Consider the following 14,577-nt stretch of genomic DNA (forward strand, 5'->3'; position numbering starts at 1 on the left):
AATTATGGTTCACACTTATAATTCACCCATAGCAAATATTTTCACAACAACTTCACTTGTTATGCGGACCTGTAAAGCAATGATGCAATTATTTTCCCTGTGCAATTCTATCAAACATATTTCTTCTTATAAATAATAAAAGCTTTTCTTATTTCGCAGGGTTAGCTCATCCCAAAATAAAAATATATATATTACTTTCTGTCTTTTATGGAGCAAAATAAGATGTTGAATGTCTGCACTGCACTTTTGAACAAACTGAGTATTTTTGTATTAATTCTGAACAATTCTGAACACTAAAATGTTTCAAAATGAACTATAATGTAGTCTGTATTCATTATTCACTGGTCTACTAACAAAGTCTCCTAAAACTATAGCATTATTTTCCCTATCTTTGTGACTATTTTAAGTCTAAAAAAACTATTCACACCAAAAAGAAGACATTTTAAGAAATGTTCAGCATTTTTCCTTTAAATCAAGCCAAGTTTTAATGTTGTTTGGTTCTCAACATTCATTAAAGGGTCATGACCCCCCCCACCCCCCTTTCGGTTCAGGTTCAGAATTTTTTTCAAAAGATGCATCATAATGGGCGTGGAGCTTCGCGGGCAAAGGGCCGGAGTGGGCGTGGCCAGCAGGGGAGAAGGAGGAGAGATAACAACTGTTGCCAGTAAGCTCACAAAATGAGACACAATCTGTGAGGAGATTTGTTATTTGTAATTTCATATACACACAACCACAATTTATATCATTATAAAGATAATCGTTTTCATATAAACACTATAAATGAGGACTTTTCCCTCAATCCCCGGTTCTGAATCATAGGGTCGGATGTAGACTCAGTGCAGCAGGTCTCTTGCCCTGTCTATTTTAACCATAAGCCCTATCAATACCTTGTTCAATCACTAGGTGTCAAACTTACAGACTGCACATTTAAAATATCTCACTTCCCATGCTTCTTGAAAGTACTTAAATTTCAGACATATGAATTCAACACCTGGAAAGTACTTAAAAACAAAGACAGGTCATTGAAAATGCTTGAATTTAAAGTTTATGGTGTTATTTCAACAATTGGGCTGTTTTCAAAAACTAAACAAAAAAACTAAGAAATTCTTTATTTAAATATTTAAATGACAGATTGAAATCATCATCATTATTTTAATGTAAGTATTAAGTGTAAGTGAAATGATTAGTACAGGAAGGACTTTCATGGCTCTATAAATGCTCGATGTGTGAATCGCAAAGACTTTAGATTTAAAATATTAGTGATTTAGAAAGTTCTTGATATTGGTGTCCACGAAAAAGTGGAAACCAGTGCTTACTGTGCTTCATAGATGATCTGAACTATACAACTTGGAAATTACTTGAAGATGAGTAAACGATGACAGAATTTTCTGCATAAATAAAAGTGTTTAGTTGAGAATTAAAGTTGTTTCAGAAGCAATTTTTTCATGTAATATTGAATATGCTAAGACCAAGAATACGCATTTAAAAATGACGATTACATGTTGACTAAGTTGTTACTCAATACAAATGAGATTCGAGACCTATGGCGAAGAACACTTTCAGCAAATAACTTTCACCCGTTTCTCGCTTTAACGCTACAGCAAGGCTCCAGAAGAGTTGGAATTTAATGAACGAGTTGCATGAACTGCTTTTATGGCGCTGCTTTGTCATTTTTGGTGAGTAAATGTCGACATCATTTTTATTTTTGGCTGAACTATTCCTTTAACCTTTCCTGATGACATACTTCAAGAGTTTTATAACTTTCAGCAAGCGTTAATTCCCATTAAACTCTGACAGGCGCTGCTGGGAGGCCGATTGTGAGCTCGGCACTGTCGAAATAGCAGTATAGCATGAAACAGCTTCGGCCCTGACATCTGCCCAGCTCCTAAACACTGCTCGTCCCGCTGTGTCCTTCTGTTCAGCAGACCACTGTCCTTCATGTTTACAGCAGCAAGATGCATAAAGACGACTGCCTGCAGGATCCAGAGTGTGAAACCTTATTTGTGCTGCTGAGCTGCCTATATTTCAGACTTAAAGGTTCTGTGAATTAAAATAAAATTATTTAGATGTTAATTGTAACATATAAAGCTTGCGGTTTGTCACTTCCGCCTAAATCAAACGATTTCAAGTCACCTCATACTTTAGTTTCTCATCAAATCTTGACCAATACTAATCATCCCCATATCATAATTGGCGGCGAGGAAAAAACTTCACCAATTGGCGGAAGAGAAGAATTAAAAAATCTCGAGAGAAACCAGGCTTAGTAGGGCACGGCCATTTCTCCTATGGCCAAGCGTCTTGTGCAGAGCTGCAGTCTAGGCGCTGAATGCTGGTGAACGCTGGACGTCAGCGAAGACTCGTCTGTCCCTGGAACGTCACAGGAATCGGTCACATGCTCTCCACTCCTCCAAGACTACCACAGCAGCTGCTCAGGATACGGCCTGGTCAAAACCACATAGGAAAGCTTGGTTGTTGCCGGAAGTAGTGTTAGCGAGGCCAGCAGGGGGCGCTCAGCCTGCGGTCTGTGTGGGTCCTAATGCCCCATTTATAGTGATGGGGACTCTATACTGCTCAGGATGAGAAAAACCAAGGTCCCAACTCTCTGTGGTCATTAAAAATCCCAGGATGTCCTTCGAAAAAGAGTAGGGCATGGGTCACCAATCTCGGTCCTGGAGGGCCGGTGTCCCTTCAGGGTTTAGCTACAACTTGCCTCAACACACCTGCTTGGGTGTTTCAAGTATACCTAGTAAGACCTTGATTAGCTTAATCAGGTGAGTTTGATTAGGGTTGGAGCTAAAATCTGCAGGACACTTGCCTTTCAGGAGCAAGTTTTGTGACCCCTGGAGCAGTGGTTTAACCCTACCTTATCTTGGTCAAATTTGGCCACTGGCTTCTGTCCATCATGGCCTCCTAACCATCCCCATATTATAATTGGCTTCATCACTCTGTCTCCTCTCCACCAATCAGCTGGTGTGTGCGGTCTGGCTGCCGCCACATCATCCAGGTAGATGCTGCACACTGGTGATGGATGAGGAGAATCCCTCCAAAAATGTGTAAAGCGCTTTGAGTGTCCAGAAAAGCGCTATATAAATGTAAGGAATTATTAATTATTATTATTAATTATGCTAACTTTACGTTGTACAATGTTTTTCTTTTTTTACCTAATTGCCTGACGTTATCGCTATTTCCTTTTGTTACATCTTGCACTTCATATTTGTATAATGTCTATTGTAGTTTATTAAATCTGATAATCAATAGCCCCTTTCACACAGTGATACGGTAAATTTCTGGAAAATTTCCGGAACGACTTTACCGGTATATTCAAAAAAGCGCTGTTCACACAGGCGAGGACGTTACGGAAATTTTCCGGAAAAGAGCATTCACACATCCATTCCAAAATACCAGTAAATTCTGACATCATTCACCACAAATGAGCTTTAAATGGGTGCGCTTGTATTTGTAAACATTTGACTAAATTACAAACTCTGTGGATGATCAATATTGTGAACAACTTTCGCAGGATCACTTTCGCATGTCGAGATGTTCATAATATGTGCATGTGCGGCGCTCATAGGCACACGCAAAGCTTGAAGGTAAACAAACAACGGCTTGTCATAAGCATCTCATCGATGATTATTTACACAGTTGTCATTAAGAAGAACATATAAACGTGATCTGACTATCTTCTAGCAGCTAAATGTGTCTGGAAAAATATTCAAAGGCTTTTATCCTCACAAACCGCGCGGACGTAAATGCGTCTGACTGTTGTGATTGGCTAAAGCAGACGTCTCACGTCAGCACGTTCTAGACGTGCACGCGCTTATTACGGGAATCTTCCTTCTGCATTCACACAGCGCAGCATTCCGGCAAATTGCCGGTAATGTTACAACTTCTCTTTCCGGAAAATAGCCAGAACGAATTTACCGGTATTTTCAAAAAGGACCTGTTCACACATACAACCTTTCTGGAAAATTGCCGGCAATTTTCTGGAAGGGTCTGTATGTGTGAAAGGGGCTAAAGACAAGAGTCTGTATAATAACCAATTTCTCTTAAGCAGGAACAATGGCAGAGGAAGCCGAGAGAGGACCGGGCCCGGACATATTTTACTTTTGCTTTCAGTTTGAAAATATTTATTTATTACATGAACGGCAGCTCCTCACGGAGACTGCCATCAAACTGAAAGCAAAAGTAAAATATGTCCGGGCCCGGTCCTCTCTCGGCTTCCTCTGCCATCGTTCCTCCTTTTATAGTCCAGAGCTCCTTCCGTGGGATTTGAGGCAGGTGCGCACCGCAGGTGTATCCACTTACGCGGCGGCCTACCTCCGTTCCCACGGCTCTCGGCCACGCCCCCTCCCCACACCCCGTTAAGCTTTTTATTTTTGATTGTCGACAGAACAAACCATTGTTATGCAACAAGTTTCCTAATTAAAATAGTTAAGCCTATAAATTGCACTTTTTATAAATAAGCCTATAAATTGCACATAGTTGAATGCTACTATTATGCTGAAAAATATCTTGTCAAATATTATGTACTGTCATCATGGCAAAGATAAAATAAATCAGGTATTAGAAATGAGTTAGTAAAACTAACTCATAAGTAGAAATGTCTTTAAAAAATCTTATTCCGTTAAACAGAAACTGTGGAAAAAAATAAACAGGGGGATAATTCATGAGGACTAATAATTCTGACTTCAACTGTATATCACTCCTCGACAGCTGCTTCAGAGTGAAAAAAAAATCATGGCTGTCATATTTAAGTGTCATTCAAAACTGAAGTGCTCAAAACTGGCCACTTCAAAAGGCCCTTGGTAATGAAGGGGTTTGAAAAATACAACTGATGGACACTTCAGGCCATGATCCTTTGAGCAGGGAAAGTTGTTTGGTGTCACACACTGCACTCAATTTGGAAGGGTTCATCCCTATGCTCTAATACCTTCAGAGAGACCCTCTAATAAACATTAGGGCATAGGGATGAGCCTTTCCAAATGGAACCCACCCTGTAACTGCTACAGCGAGTAAATAGAAATGGTGCCAGGGGTGTAAATGTGCAGATAAACACCGTGCCCTAACAACATACAACCCCAAAAAGATTCCAGTGACAAGCAATTTGGCAACATGACAAGAAAATGATCCAACAAAATGTTGAGGTTTACAATTTAATTAATACATATTTTGCACATGAAACCCGATCACAGCACTTAAACATGGTGGAAGTCCGGTTTTCATGATATGTGTCCTCTTTAACGTCCTCCTCATGAAATGATTGGTAGCTGATGAATAAATGAGATGGAGAAAGCCATGGCGAAGCGTCCGCCGAGACTCAATCGCAAACAAAGCTGGAATTAGTGTCAGCCGAACGTTCTGTACCGGCGCTGAAGAATATGAGCATCGCTGCCTCATTATCTCCAATAAGCATCAATTAGCCGCTCCATAACGATTGCTACTGCTAGCACGCATGCCAACAAGGCCAATTTAAATAGAGCTATTAAAAGCAAATCGATCTGTGTTTATGATAATGAAATGTGGATTGGGTACGATTCAACGCTCTTGTTACAGTTAGTATTTTTTTTGAAAGTTATGAACATAAGGGCTTTGTTATTTCTGAGTTTTTGTGAACTGAATGCAGATCATCAGGTTCAATGATAAAGTTGTGTTCAATAGCACAGATGCTACTGCTAAAACTCGCATGATGTCAGGTAATGACATGCAGTTGAAGTCTGAATTATTAGCCCACCTGTATATCCCCCCCCCCCCATTTCTGTTTCTGTTGAACACATTTCTAAACATAATAGTTTTATTTAAACATTTCTAGCTGATATCTTTTATCTTTGTCATGATGACAGTACATAATATTTTACTGAATAGTTTCAAGATATCAGTATTCAGCTTAGTGACATTTAAAGGCTTAACTAGGCAAGTTAGGGTAATTAGTCAAATCATTGTACAACAGTGGTTTGTTCTGTAGACAGCCGAAAAAAATGTACACTTACCGGCCACTTTATTAGGTACACCTGTCCCAACTGCTTGTTGACACAAATTTCTAATCCTCCAATCACATGGCAGCAACTCAATGCATTTAGGAATGTAGGCATGGTCAAGACGACCTGCTGGACTTCAAACAAGGCATCAGAATGGGGAAAAAAGGGGATTTAAGTGACTTTGACTTTGGTCTGAGTATTTCCGAAACTGATGATCTATTGTGATGAAATGCTACTGCATGTTTTTTTAAAACAAAATAATAAAATACATAAAAATTACACACATAAAAAAAAAAATAATAATAATAAATAAATATATATATATATATATATATATATATATATAATTTATTATTAAATATATTTATATATATATATATATAAATATATTAATTATTATGTTATTTTGAATTAGACAAAACCAATAGCTAGCAAAATATCAAAGCCTAATTAACCAAACTTTCCTAATTAACATAATTTAAGTCTTTAAATTTAAGCTGAATACTAGTGTCTTGCAAAATAGCTAAAATATTATGTACTGTCACCATGGTAAAGACAAAAATAAAGTAGTTATTAAAAATGTAAAAAAATCTCTCTGTTAAGCAAAATTGGGAAGCATTTTCAAAAAAGAATTAAAATTTGACAGGAGGGCTAATAACTTGAAATTCGACTGTATGTGCATACATAGTAATATATAAAATAAAATAAAAATCTGAATAAATGTTATTATGTTATTAGATGTGTTTGCTCAAGTTGCATCTTTTTCTATGAAATAAAGGCCCAATTTTGCCCTTGGTACAGAGTGTAAAGTGGAAGGGCTTCAAAATTTACCCCTAAGAAATGGGACACCACAACACCTGCACACGTCATCATATGTCATCGCGATTTCTTACTTCAAATGAGATCAGATGATCACGTTTGCTGCAGTTATTCCAGTTGTGTATTTATTTGCAGGAAATCACTGAAGGCAACAATATTATGTTATTACAATGATATAATGTGGCAATAGGATTGTAACTGTACTGTGTATTTACACAGTGGCCATATTCATCAATGTAAACACAAGAAAACATTAATAACATTATACCAGACATTGTTAAAAGGCCATTGCCAGCCACTAGACTTTTCTGACAGGGTTTTTGGGAGACAGAATGTTGTGGGACGACTATAGGAGTTATTATTAGGGCTAATAGATAGCAAAAAAAATTTTTTTTTTTTGCTTTAAATATTTTTATTTTAGTTTTTTTTTTTTTTTTTTAAAACCATGACAGTAAAACACAAACGCTGTAAAGAATGTTTTAAAACATATGCTTGTTTCTTGTAAAAATTCGTAATTCGGGTTGTTTGGGTGGGATTGGTCAACTGAACAGCGGATTGGCAGCGGGTGGTTGAGATCGCGCCTGGTAAATGGGGTATTCTGGGAAATTTTCGTACTCTTTGGATTCTATCTAGCCTTTCCACTTAACCCTATGCCTTCAAGCTAAAGAGAATTAAGACACCCCTACCCCTTCATGTGGCCGCGCAATACGAGTGGTAGGGTTAAGGGGTAGAATTGAGGGTGAGATTGCAAACTGAAGTGCGGGGATGGGTTGGGGTTGAATCTTGAACCGAAAAGCCAAGGAGAATTGGGACACCCCTACCCCTTCACGTGAACGTGCAAATTGAGTGGTAGGGGTAAGAGCTAAGGGGTAGAATTGGGATTGGGCCTAATTCACTCAAGGTTATATTCAGCAAAGTGTCACCAGATTATTATTATTATTTTTTTTGCATTTTTATCATATTAACTTCTATATTTATTTGTTTGTAATTTGTTTTTATTTATTTATTCATTTATTTATTTTTTATATTATTTTTATTTTATTAAATTATTTATTCATTTATTTATTTAATTTTATTTAATGTATTTATTTTATTATTTATTTATTTATTTTTAAATTAATTAATTAATTAATCAATTTATTTATTTTTACAATTTCAATTTTTTTTTTGTTTTTATTATATTGATTGACATGCCGTTGTTGCTGATATGGCATTAAATAAAATATATATGATATGTGTATGCATCTTGCTTTAAACATCAAAATACAAAAAAAAAGCAAAAGACACATTAAAAGAGCTCGTATAAATGACTTTACATACATCCAAACATATGTAAAGGGTTTCTGCTAATATTCTCCTGACAGCTGGGAGGATCAAGGACATGCTTATTTACAACAGAATCTATTAATTAAAGAGTGTCGTAATCTAACTCGTAAGCTTCAGAAAATCTGTGCTGGAATCTCTGGAATCCCTGATGTCTTTCTGTAGTGGCGGAGTTTATTAGTCCTCACTGTGAAAGTACAAAATGAACAGTGATGTATGCTGAGTTTTAAACTTGTGCCATGTCAACGAATTTACATATATTTGCATACTTCGCAAAGCCATTCAAATGATTAATGCACACATTATTGAACAGCTATTCAGTTTAATGTTTCAGGGACAATGCAACATTTAGCTGAACTTCAGCTGTGGTTTAAGTTGATGTAATATTTTTATTTTATTTTCAGCTTTTCACAAAAATTAGTTGGAGATCAAGCAATAATTGGCAGACCCCCTGCAGTATGGCTGCGGACCCCCTGTCGAAGTCCCCGAAGGTGGATTTTTTTATATCCTAGTTTATGAGCTGAGGAATACAGAGCTGTGTGTCAAAAATATACTTTTTTTGCCTCCAGATTATAGAGATGAAAACAAAGCCGTTACTGTAGAGGATTCACGACAAGAGACCTGCATGTGGACTCTTATCACTTATCAAAGCCTGTTTCTGCCTGCAGATGAAAAAAATGAATTTAAAAAGGTAATTTGGAAGTTTTTTTTTCCCAGCAGTTATGATTTTTATTTTTCATAATCGCAACTTGGCACGGTGGCTCAGTGGTTAGCAATGTCACCTTACAGCAAAGAGGTCACTGGTTCAAGTCCCGACTGGACCAGTTGGCATTTCTGTGTGAAGTTTGCATGTTCTCTCCGTGTTGGTGTGGGTTTCCTCCGGGTGTTCCGGTTTCCTCCACTTCAAAAATGAAATCCAAAAACTGATTTGGATTTTTATCTGTTATTTGTTGTTGTAGATGTCTAATATGTATATATATATATATATATATATATATATATATATATATATATATATATATATATATATATATATATATATATATATATATATATATATATATATTTATATATATATATTTATATATATATGTGTGTGTGTGTGTGTATATATACACATATATATATATATATATATATATATATATATATATATAAATATATATATAAAATATATATATAATATATATATATAAAATATATATATATATATATTGAATAACAATATATATATAAAATTGAATTATTTTTTAAAATATATATTTTTAAAAATATTTCCCATATGATGTTTTCACAGTATGTCTGATAATATTTTTTCTTGTGGAGAAAGTCTTATTTGTTTTATTTCAGCTAGAATAAAAGCTGTTTTTTTAATTTTTTAAACACCATTTTTCAGGACAAAATTATTAGCCCCTTAAGCGAATTTTTTCTGTCTACAGAACAAACCACTGTTATACAATAACTTGCCTAATTACCCTAGCCTGTCTAGTTAACCTAATTAACCTAGTAGGAAACAGAAATTGGGGAAAAAATAAACAGGGGGGCGAATAATTCAGGGGACTAATAATTCTTACTTCAACTGTATATATATTAAAAAATATAATAGAAAAGTGATATTTATAAAATTTGCTCTAATTTTAGCCGGAGAAGGTCATATTGTGATAAATTCAAGACTCATAATTGCAACTCAATATTGCATCTTTCTTGAAGTAAGCACTTAATTTCTCACATTTATTTATACAATTTTTTTTTTTTACCAAATTTGATGCAAGTTTTCATTTTTTCCCCCCTTCCAATTCTGAAGTTAATATCATGTAATGATGAATTTCTTTCTGCAGTTCTGAGAGAGAAAAGAAAAGAAATGTGGGAATTTTTTATTTATTTATTTATTTATTCAAGTTTTTTTATTGTTTTCTTCTGGTTCATGACAAAATAATGCAAACACATTACAAATGATCACTGGTGGCCTACTAACTGTAAAGCCAAAATGTATACAGTGGTTACTATGGACAAAATAAATTTATATAGATAAAAATGATTAGTGAAAATAAGCTTCCATAAATACATTATATTTATTATAATAGAAAAAAAAACTTGCAGCATAACATTGGCACAATACACATTGGCAAATATATATATATATATATATATATATATATATATATATATATATATATATATATATATATATATATATATATATATATATATATATATATATATATATTTTTTTTTTTTTTGTGCCAATGTTATGCTGTGAGTTCTTTTCCAAGCTCAAGCAAGAATATTTTAGTTCAAATTGTTCCTCCTACATTTTATTAAAGGGGTAGTTCACCAAAAAAAAAAAAAATTCTATACTCACACTCAAGTGATTCCAAGCTTTTATGAATTTCTTAATTCTATTAAACAAAACAATAATAATAATATTCCGAATTATGTTGGATAAAACATCCATTTTCATCCATAGAGCATCCATTGACATCCATAGAACATAGAACAAAAATTCTATGGAAGTCAAAGGTTGTTTTTTACCAACATTTTTTAGAATAATTTCCTTCAACAGATAAAAAAAACTCAAAAAGAAACAAGTGGAGGATCATTAAATGATGACAATTTTCCTTTTTTTGGTGAACTGTCTCTTTAAAGAAAAAAGAGCAACCCTCCACATAGTAAATTTGTGTCAAACATTCAGGAAACGGGCGACACAGTGGCTCAATGGTTAGCACTGCCACCTCACAACAAGAAGGTTGTTGGTTCAAGTCCCGGCTGGGTCAGTTGGCCAAAGACATGCGCTATAGGTGAATTAAATAAACTAAATTGGCCGTAGTGTATGTGTGAATGAGTGTGTATGGGTGTTTCCCAGTGATTGGGTTGCAGCTGGAACGGCATCCGCTGTTAAAACATATGCTGGATAAGTTGGCTGATCATTCCGCTGTGGCGAGCCCAGATGGATGAATTCAGGAGACAATAAAAAACTTGGGTGCAATTTTTTTGCCCAAAACAATAAAGCAAAACAGTTCATTTGCTGGTTCAGTTTGTTAAATCCCACACAGCGATGCCTGTCATTCGAGAAAATGTTGTTGGGTTTGTATTTGTGCACATGCAGGTCTGCCAGGAAGAAAAAAAATCATTACTAAAATCATTGAATCATTACTCACTGGCCTTGAAATTTAGTTTTTTCAGCTATTTTGACAGTAACTCCAAAACAGTGGAATGATTAGCTGTCACAATGTGTTCGGTAATGACATTGTTTGCGGTGCACCCTACATACTAATAATGCCAGTAGTCTCATTGTGTTTAACGTGCCGTCCAGCATCCAATTTCCCACCAACAAAAACCCTGTCATTGAGGATGAGTCCAATCTTCAACCCAATCAGCTATTAGCATGTCCCCCCGGCTCCATTTGCATATTTATTGCCCAATCAAAGCGACTCCTGTCATATCTTAAACATATGTTTACCAGGCTGCGCTCAAAGAACTCCCTGAATATGTGAAATGATAGATATTTAAAGCATTACACAGAGGTCACAAATGAATGTTTAGGGATGCACTGTAAACAATCATTAGCATCTTTAGAGAGCTTAAGAAAAGCAGATGTACAGCTGAAGTCAAAATTACTAGCCCCCTGCATATCCCCCTTAATTTCTGTTTAACAGATAATAGTCTAACACATGATAACATGATAGTTTTGATAACTGATTTATTTAATCTTTGCCATGATGACAGTAAATAATATTTGACTAGATATTTTTCAAGATACTAGTATGCTTAAAGTGACATTTAAAGGCTTAACTAATTAGGCAAATTATTGTATAACAGTGGTTTGTTCAGTAGACAATCGAAAAATAAATGTTGCTTAAGGGAGCTAATAATATTGACCTTTAAAATGGCTTTTAAAAAAAATTAAAAACCACTTTTATTCTAGCTGAAATAAAACAAGTAAGACTGTCTCCAGAAGAAAATATATTATTAGAAATACTGTGAAAAATTCTTAGCTCTGTTATGATCTGCCTTTTTTCCCTGTTGTAACTTTAACATAAATACAAATTATTAGGCTCATATTTGCAATTCTTATTTCTTACGATTTTTTTTAAATTAACTAATTAATTAATTTTTTTTATTTAACAATTTGTTGTCCAAATGTTAAAGGGCCATGAAACCCCCATGTTTCAGCAGGGTTTCACACCTCTATTTTGGAAAAAGTCAAAAAAGTGGGCGTGTCCAGCTCTGTTTAGGGGGGAGTGTCGGAGGAGCGAAAGAGGGAAGGTCCATAAATATTTGCATAAATATGGGAGTGTCGGTTTGGGCACGCGCTGATTTTCACAGAGGCAAAACAAACACACAGACGCAGAGTAGAAAGACAGTGACTGTTTACGTGGACATCAGTAATCAAATTATTTGCCAAATTATTAAATGGTGGACTTTAACTGCAGTTTGGCTCTTTCATTCAGGAATTTCATTCATGCCACTCGTGACAAACGAGATATTTGATTCGAGGAATTGCTGGACGCGTGTATCTTTCATGCAATGTTTGTTACCGCACTTCGAATGATAGAAAAAAACCCTCCGAATTTCTTGGTAACTTAGATGCACTCGGCGTCAGAAAGCCGTGTGTGTTATTCCTGTCACAAAATGCGGCGAAAATCCTCCACGACGGTAAGTTTGATTGTGATGCTAACATGTTTACACTCGGAGAGCCGCATTTACAGCAGATTTTTCAATCCATAATGTTGTAGTGATATTAACGTACGGTAAACTTTATTAACTTAGAAATTATTTGACTAAGGTCCGTCTTTAAACACTGAAAGAGTACTGCTGACGATGCAAACTAATTTGCCTCTGAATAAACAAACAAAGACACTGATGGCTTACTTACCAAATCTGTAGAGACAGAACAATCAACGCCAACGGGAGCTGCGTTTTCATTAAAAGGAGATGAGAGGCAAATCCGGATTTCACCATTTCCAGACGAGAAAAGCTCTCAGGTACACAATTTTCCTTAGATTTGTATTTCTGTCGCGCGTTGCTTGCACTGATCCACGCGCGAGTCCAGCTGCGCTCTCATAGCGGGAAAATGAAAACAAAACCTTCACTGCAGCACATTATAAAAGCAACACTGATGACCCGTATCTCCAAACAATTCTTGTTCTCTTGCTTGGCAACACAACGTGGTGTCTCTCTGCCGTCTGAACACTGTAACAGGTAAAAACAGTATTCGAAGCTATCATCCATATTAATGAAGTTGCACTTCATACACAATAGAGCGCGCTGATTGGTTTGAACCAAGTCTTACTCCTAAATGAATCCAGCACACTCCGAGACGTCATAAGGTACTCCCAGGTACAGACGTCCAGTCTACACGCTGGAATACGTGCTAAGATCTCATGGCCGTGACACAGTTTCAAAAATTAGTTTCAAACCAAAAATATGAATTTGCTCCAAATAACACAAAAACAACCAATTTTCACTTTTTTAGTGAGATATATGTGTCCTAACAGTGTTTATAGCAGTGTGGGACACGTATACGACTGTCAACAGCTCAAAAAATGTGTTTTGATGTTTTGTGACCCTTTAAGATATTACAATCACAACTATTAGAGATGGCTAAATTACACACTAAACAGCGACATTACACACAGCATGAAAGGTAATATCTGTAACATGCACTTTAAATTTCTGCACTTGAATATTCCAAAGCAAGTATCGCTAAAAGCCAAACTATATCCAGTGTCTCATGTTTACTAATAAGTGCATGTCTGCATCACTTGCACGCATGTGTTTGCATGTATGGCATGTCTGTTTAACTCAGTAGACCTAGATTTAGAGTAGCCTGATAAGTCATTTATGATGCCAAGTACATTCATCTCAAGGGTATGGGTGGTACAACTGGTAGAGTTAGACTGACGTGCAAGGCTCCTGTGTTGCATGTCACTTAGATTTTTCTGCTGAAAGGAAGGTGGTTCACAACAAAAGCTGTTTCCATCCCTCTGAGTGCACCAGTCAAGAACTGTGCGTGCCGGCGGTTTGAAAGTAGAAATGGCATTTACAGAAATTGTACAGCTCATGCACACACACATTTAGGGTTTTCGTGCTTTATAGGGACTTTTCATAGAAATAATGGTTTTTGTACTGTATATGCTGTGCTCCGGTTTTATACACTTAAACCCAACTCTCACAGAAAATAATTTACTTTTTTCAAAATTATTAATTCTGGATAATTTGAGAGCCGAAAAAATGTCCCCAAAAAGTTAAAAATTTACTAGTAATGCTAGACTTGTGGGAACATGTGGTGGACATTTTGGAGAAGAGGCAGAATTACAGTCTAAAAGATGTCAGTGGCCTTATACATGTAATGTTTTATCCACTGGACACCTTGATGTAAAACAACAAAACATGCAAAAATGCATCAACAATACATCAAAACTGTACCAAAAACACACAAACAATGCAAAAAATA

The 14,577-nt window shown here is 35.7% G+C and overlaps 1 protein-coding gene and 1 long non-coding RNA gene across 2 annotated transcripts in view; one reads left to right on the forward strand and one right to left on the reverse strand.

The window, feature by feature from the left end:
• epha8 (eph receptor A8) overlaps positions 1 to 14,577 on the forward strand; it is a 336,681-nt gene that overhangs the window by 59,116 nt on the left and 262,988 nt on the right. The window contains exons 5-8 of the mRNA XM_087274196.1: positions 1,602 to 1,676; positions 1,798 to 3,092; positions 8,525 to 8,611; positions 8,690 to 8,811. The gene's annotated coding sequence lies outside the window, so the exon portion shown is untranslated. The remainder of the gene's footprint in view (positions 1 to 1,601; positions 1,677 to 1,797; positions 3,093 to 8,524; positions 8,612 to 8,689; positions 8,812 to 14,577) is intronic.
• The window catches only part of LOC147841877 (uncharacterized), a 174,321-nt gene continuing 163,795 nt past the window's right edge, over positions 4,052 to 14,577 (reverse strand). The window contains exons 2-3 of the long non-coding RNA XR_015503082.1: positions 4,892 to 6,163; positions 4,052 to 4,716 (exon numbers count right to left, since the gene is read on the reverse strand). This is a non-coding gene — a long non-coding RNA (uncharacterized LOC147841877). The remainder of the gene's footprint in view (positions 4,717 to 4,891; positions 6,164 to 14,577) is intronic.

Source organism: Danio rerio, chromosome 11 (genome assembly GCF_052040795.2).
Source record: "Danio rerio strain M-AB ecotype USA chromosome 11, GRCz13ab, whole genome shotgun sequence".
Classification (NCBI taxonomy): domain Eukaryota; kingdom Metazoa; phylum Chordata; class Actinopteri; order Cypriniformes; family Danionidae; genus Danio; species Danio rerio.